A 6,498-nucleotide genomic window follows, 5' to 3' on the forward strand; every position below is an offset into this window, starting at 1 on the left:
CTCCACACTGGGCTGGACGGCTCCAGGGGGCTGTGGGTCCCCAGGGATGGGGGCTGAGTCCTGGGGCTGGGGTCCTGGAACCCGCCTGCCATGCTCACTTGGAGACCCCCGTCCAAGTGCTGCTTCCTGAGCCCATGTCACCCCCTCTCAGCGCAGGGCTGGCCTGACCCCAGGCTAGAACCCCAGACAGGGCACCCGGCCCGACCGGAGGAGGGACTTCCTGTCCACGGCCTCCTGGGAGGGGTCCTGGGCCTGGAGGGAGTGAAGGGACCACAGACAGAAGCCTCCTCTGCTCTGAAACAGCTTCCGACCTGGGTGCTTGTTTCCACGGGTACGAGCCCCAGGTCCACGGACACCCCTCGGTCCTGGTCCTGAAGCCCCGGGTCTCGGCCTCCCTGCATCTCCCCTCACCTTTGGGAGGGGCCTCCCTCTTGGTCTCCCCCCCGGGGGGACCCCAGACCCACGCCCTCCTGCGGCCCAGGAGGGACAAACAACCAGGTGCCTCCCTGCCTCACGCAGGGCCCACGGGGCAGAGAGAAGTGCTTCTTCAGAATAATGTCAAACTGCCGGTACCCGGAGACCCTCTTCCCTGGAGCAGCAGCGTTCTGTCCTCACACACACTCTCTCCGGGGCTTGACTGGACGGCTGGAGGCCAAGCAGGCCCCCGGCGAGCTCCCGAGAACCCCAGAGGTTCACCCCAGCGCACATCTGCCCCTCCCTGGCACCTCGTCCACAGTTGTGACACGAAAGTGGGGAAAACAGAAAGAACGTGGCTTCCAGGCTCAGGAGGGCGGGTCCACTTGGCCTCGCCAGGGACACCACTGCCACTGTCTCTCCTCCAGCTCCCACCCCCGCGCACGTGTCTGGGTTCCTCTGGACAGTCTGACACACAGAGCTTCCGGAGCTGATGTGCTTGGACTGAGGTCACACGGCCAGGAGGGGACAGGGCAGGACCTGACCCAGTCCGACCATCCCTGCTTTCCTGGGCACTGGGTCTCAGGGTACACTGGGCAGGATGTCAGGAGCCTTCCAGAGCCATGGCATGGTCAGGTTGAGGGACAGAGGGTCTGAGTGGTCCCCTGCAGATGCCATGGTTCTGGAGACTGTCAGGGAAGGAAGGCGCTGGGCGACCTGGGACTGAGGTCACTCGGAGCCTGGCCAGCGAGGAGAAGCACTTCCTCTTCTCTTGGAGTCCAGCAGCCTGGAGGGCTGTCCGCAGCAGGTCGGGGGCTGCTGGTCAGTGAGGGGCCCCGGCCCACCCTCTCCCTCTTCCCTGCCAACGGGCTTTGTTAAGCCCCTGAGTGGCTGGCGTGGACAGGCCTGTGGCCGAGCCTGTCATGTGTCCACCACCGTGGGGCTGACGCACGTCATCTCGGGGGCCTCGGCCCGACCCTAGTGCTCCCATCGGCCCCCAGTGCCCCTTGTGGAAGCTGGGGGAGATGGAGTACCCTGCAGGTACTGCCCAGAGCCCGCCAGCTTAGCGGGCAGCCCTGTGGGGCAGGTCCCAGCCCACGTCACCTCCTCTGGGGTAAGAGAGGTGGCTGCAGGGACCTGTGAGGGTGAGCAGGCAGGGGGTGCGGCCTCCAGACCGGGGGTCCCACACGACCCTCACAGCCCTCTGGAGCCTCGCCACACCACCTGAGGGGCCTGGACCCACGGCCAGCGCCCACTGCGCCCCGCCTGGGGACCCCCCGGCCCCAAGGGTCCACGGGCAGGAAATGACTCTTGTTTGCAGGAATGCTCTGGCCACCTCCGTGGGCGGGCGGGGCCCCTGGGGGCCCTGCTGGGTGGGCTCTGGGGCCCCAGTGGTGGGCAGAGGGCCACCACTGCCTGGGAAGCCCCTTCCCCCAGGGTCCCAGCTGGGCCTCCCACAGCTCCCAGTTTCCTGTAAATCTGCACTGTCTCTGAGGAGGGCAGCCAAGCTTCTCCCAGCCCCGGACAGCCATTAAAGACATTTTACTGCCAGATGTTTTGCTTTTTCCATAGAACCAGAGGCCAGCGTGAGGTGGCAGGGAGAGATTAACCCCCACAGACCCACAGCCCAGCCCGGGGCACCCCAACCCGACCTGTGCTCGGGGCCCTGGTGCCGGCCCTGCCCCTCCCCGCCCACTCGGAGAACAGAGGCACCTTCTCTTTACAAAGGCGGTGGTGGGGGGTGGGGGGCGTGGGGGGGCTCCCTCCCTAAGGACAAGATGCGTCCCCAGCCCAGGACCCCGGGGATTTTGTGAATCAGAAAGTCTGACCAGCCTCTGAGGGGGTGTGGGGAGCCGCCCCCAGACGCCAGCCTGGCCCCCACACGGTCACAAACGCAATGTATGTAGGGAGGTGGGGGCGGGGGCGCCGACCCTCAAGCCTCAGGGTCAATGGTTATCAGAGGGGCAGCAGCCGCCCAGACACCGGGGTCAGCTCACGCAGGGCCTCACAGGCAGCCTAGGCCAGAAGACTCCCCTCCCCCTCTCCCCTCCCCCCTCCCTCCTCTCCCCTCCCCCTCTCTCCTCCCTCCCTCCTTCCTTTTTCAGTTTCTTTCACACTCTGGAGTTTGCAACCGCAGCCTCTATGTCCAAATCCAAACAGAGTAAGAGTCCCGGTTCTCCAGTAACAGGACAGAGCAAGTCAGGCCAGTGTGCGTGTGTCCAGGAGGCAGCCCAGACAGACTGCCGGGAGGGGTCTCCTGCTGTCCCTGGGGAGGGGGCGGCCCGGGGACAGCGTCTCAGCACAGTTTCACGGGAAGTAACACAGGCATGCGGGACCAGCTAACAGGGCAGCACGAAGAGGGCCACACACACGTGAGGCTGAGCCCCCACCCCGGCCCAGTCCCTCCAGTGACGCACCAGCCAGGAGCCCTGGGCGGTCTGCACAGAAGGACTCGGCTGCCGGGCCCGGGGCCCCCTCGCCAGGCCTGCACATCCAGCTGGGCTCACGGCAGCCTGGTGGACCTCAGACAGCTGTGTGGCCCTGTAACTTACTGAACAACCCCTATTGTTGAGTCGCTGGGGTGTTACCACATTTTTTCAATTAAAATACCATGCATTTTGGTGTAGTTTTTGCAGATCAGTCTGCAGGATGCACTTCTGGCCATGAACTTGCTCTAATCCACACTCCCTGCCGCGTGCCCCGCCCGCCCCCGCCGGCAGCATTTAGCGGGGACTTTGCAGTGTTGCCAGTCTGAGGGCGGAGGGCCTCCATCTGAGGGCGGCCGGCACGTGTGCACTTCCGTGGGGACTGCCTTTCCCACCTGGCCTCTTCTTCTGTAGTTTTTTGCCTTCTTGTGGCCGACTGGTGCCAAGGTGTTTGTCACTCAGGACCTGGGTCACCACCTGAGGGGCCCCACCTGCAGGACAGGGTGACTCAGATGTCCCACATGCCCAGCGCTGTGCCCCTGGGCAGCCAGCATGGCCATGACCACCTCTCAGCACCTAGGGGAGGCGCCCCCCCACCCCCGCACTGCATCCGACCACCAGCTGCTTCCCATCCGGCTGACTCATCTCAGTCAGCAAACAGAGGCTGGCAGACAGGGCCGCCCGATGCTAAGTGCCCGGGGCCAGACCACTGGACCCCTCAGCCACACTGGTCAGGAGAGGGGCTCTCACGGGGACCAGGACAGGAGGGAGAGGCTGGTCCACACTGAGGGCAGGGACAGGAGCCCAGGACAGAGCCCACTGCCCGGGGCCTGGGCAGTCTGGCATCCCCACCCGCTCCGACGTCCGCATGGCCACACTGCCATGGAAACCACATGTGTAACTGTGGAAAACACTGTCCTCAGTGAATCATGTCCTAAGTTGGGAGGGAAGTTCCCCTGATGGCTGAGGCGTTCAGAAGAAATCAAAAAGGGTTTTGTTCAACAAACGCTAAGAGGGTTTGTATCTCCGGTGTTTGTGAATGAAGGCGGCTTTCCATCACCCACGCCCTGGGAAGGAGCGGGCCCTTCTGGAAGCACTGCCACCATCACTGCAGGGGCACGCCCTCTGACACACCCCATGTCCCCCGTCCGCTGGGCCCCTCTTGTCTAGAAAGTTCCATCAGGTGGAGTTTTCAGAGCCCACGGGGGACGACTCACCCTGGTGGGTCCGAGCTGCCCTGGGTGGGGCTGGGAGGTGATGGCCAGCGGCCAGCAGCCAGCGGCCAGCGGCCTGGGTCTGTCTCCACCGGTCACTCATTGGCAGCGTGACTACCTCACGATGACCCGTTGTTTCCCCATCTGGACGATGGGGACAAGCTCTGCCCACCTGACCCCGATTCTGAGGAAGTGTGGGACTGGGAAACATAGGGAAAAGTGCTTTGTGCCCTGAAAAATCATGTTTGCAGTTATACGTGGACAGTTTTTCCCAGGAAGTGCCGTTTCCAACCACAGAATCAGCACTCTGCAAGGCGGACTTTGCCCCCAAGGGCAGCACCATTCAAGCGGTCTGCCGACCACGGGCCTGGGGACACTCACTCCAGGACGGAGACTGAGGGCCACCCTCTCTGATTCCATCTATGCGGCCACTTCAAACCCAGGGTCCTCACCATAGCATGGCCTCTCCAGCAAAGGGGGCCACACCCTGGCCCTGGGCCTGCTCAGTGGGCAGGTGAACCGGTCAGGTGGGTCCAGGGAGGACCAGCTCCAACCACAGCTCCAGGCCCCTGGGTCAAAGCCAGGTCTGCTGGTTGGCTGTGCTGTGGACGGGGTGCCTGGGTGGTGGGCAGCATGGGGTCCCTCTGCCGGTGGAGAGGAGGGGACGAGGGGCACTCTGCCTGCGGGAGGAACACCCACCCTCACCTCTACAGGGGGACTGGTTCTACCCGGGAAGCAGAGGTGGGGAGGCTGGGCAGCTGCCCAGCTTGCAGCCTGCAGGGCACGTCTGGGCCCTCCACGTGCCCAGGCTAGGGGACGTCACCCAGCAGGGGCTTCACCTTCAAGTACCCTGGCCTGGAGACCCAAGCGGGAAGGGGGTCTGCTCTCACCTCCTCGCCCCTGCGACTACCCTCACCCCCCCAATAAAGGCCTCAGTCGTTACCCCTCTGTCTTTCCTGGATTGTCTTTGGGACCCTGACCCCTGGCTGGGGGGGACTGTCAGTCCCCCCCAAAAGCCCAAACTGCAGGGGGTGACCCAGGCCGAGGAGCAGGTGGGGGGAACGCGCCTGGGCCTCCGTGCACAGCCGTGGCCCTGACTGTGGCCGGAGGAGCTGCAGGAGCACCCTCACCCCCGCCCCCGCCCAGGGCCCCACACTTGTTGCTGGAAGGGGGGGCGGAGCAGGGAGGGGGAGGAGAAAAGGAGTTTTTTAAAGCAGGAAGGCCCTGCCGGCAGGCTGTGGCGAGGAGGTCTGCGGGGTGGAGGGGGCGCTGTTGCTCTGCGGAGGGGGAAGCGGGGGAGGGGAGACGGGGGAGGGAGGGCTGACTGTGCCCCGCCCCCCAGCAGGCCTCTCCTGGCTGCTCCCAGTGGACGAGGGCAGCTTCCCCTGAAATATTCTTTCCTTCTAACTTCCACGCACCTCTGGGTTTTTCAGCCCCCAGGCAGCGGCACAGGGTCCGTCTGGAGAAGTGCTCCTTTCCCTGCACTGCGTCTGGGGACACCTGGTGCCACAGGGGTCAGGAGGTGCAGGACGTGTGGGGGCTCCTGCCAGGGCCCCAGGCTCCTGAGCTCTGGGGAGTGGCCTGCGGGCCTCCTGCTACCACGGGGCACAGACACCCTGCAGGCCGTCCGTGAGCACCTGGGGCAGGTGACGTGCGCTTCCCTGAAACAGGCGCCCAGCACGGGCAGGGGGTACAGAGACAGGCGGGGGCCTCTCCCCATCACCAGCCCCTTCCTGCAGGGCCTGGGGCAGCCCTGGCTCCCGGGCTTCCTGGACCCCCAGCACATCTCCTCGCCCCACCTCCAGGGCCCTGACTCCTCCTTACCTGCCTGGCCCGTGTCACCTGGGGGTCGGGTCAAACCTGCAGTAGCCCTGCTACCTGGCCCCTGCCCCTGTCAAGATCCCGCACCCCCCCCTGCCTGTCCCTGTGGACCTCCGCCCACCTCTCACCTCTCATCTCCCAGCCTCCGGGGCTGAGCATCTCCGTGCGGCCCCCACCCTGGCCCCCAGCACCTGGGCGTTGTGCGCCCCCCGGCACTCCCCCTCCTGGGGCCGGCGGTGCTATGGGGAAGGCCAGCTCCCCAGAGGCCGCTCTGGGACCTCAGAAGAGTGGCGCCCCGGTCCCCAGGAGTGGTCATGGGAAGAGGAAAAGGTCCATTCTCCCTCCCACGAGCAGAGGGGCCGCAGAGCCCCGCACCCCACTCACACCCCCACTGCGGCCACTGGCCCTGGGGGCAGCTGTGCCATCTGCCGGGCCCCACAGCACTGCAGGCGTGGATGTGCTGCCTGGACTCTGGGTGTGGGGATGTGGACGCTGTGCCCGAGGCCACCCCACCTCTCGGGACGACCTTGCCCCTATGCCGCAGCCCGGAAGGGTGGGTGTCCCTGTGCCCCGCTTCTCCCTGGGCACAGACGTCCAGCAGGGTTTGCAAACTGTCACACGGC

The sequence above is a fragment of the Camelus dromedarius genome, chromosome 2 (assembly GCF_036321535.1).
Source record: "Camelus dromedarius isolate mCamDro1 chromosome 2, mCamDro1.pat, whole genome shotgun sequence".
NCBI classification, from domain to species: domain Eukaryota; kingdom Metazoa; phylum Chordata; class Mammalia; order Artiodactyla; family Camelidae; genus Camelus; species Camelus dromedarius.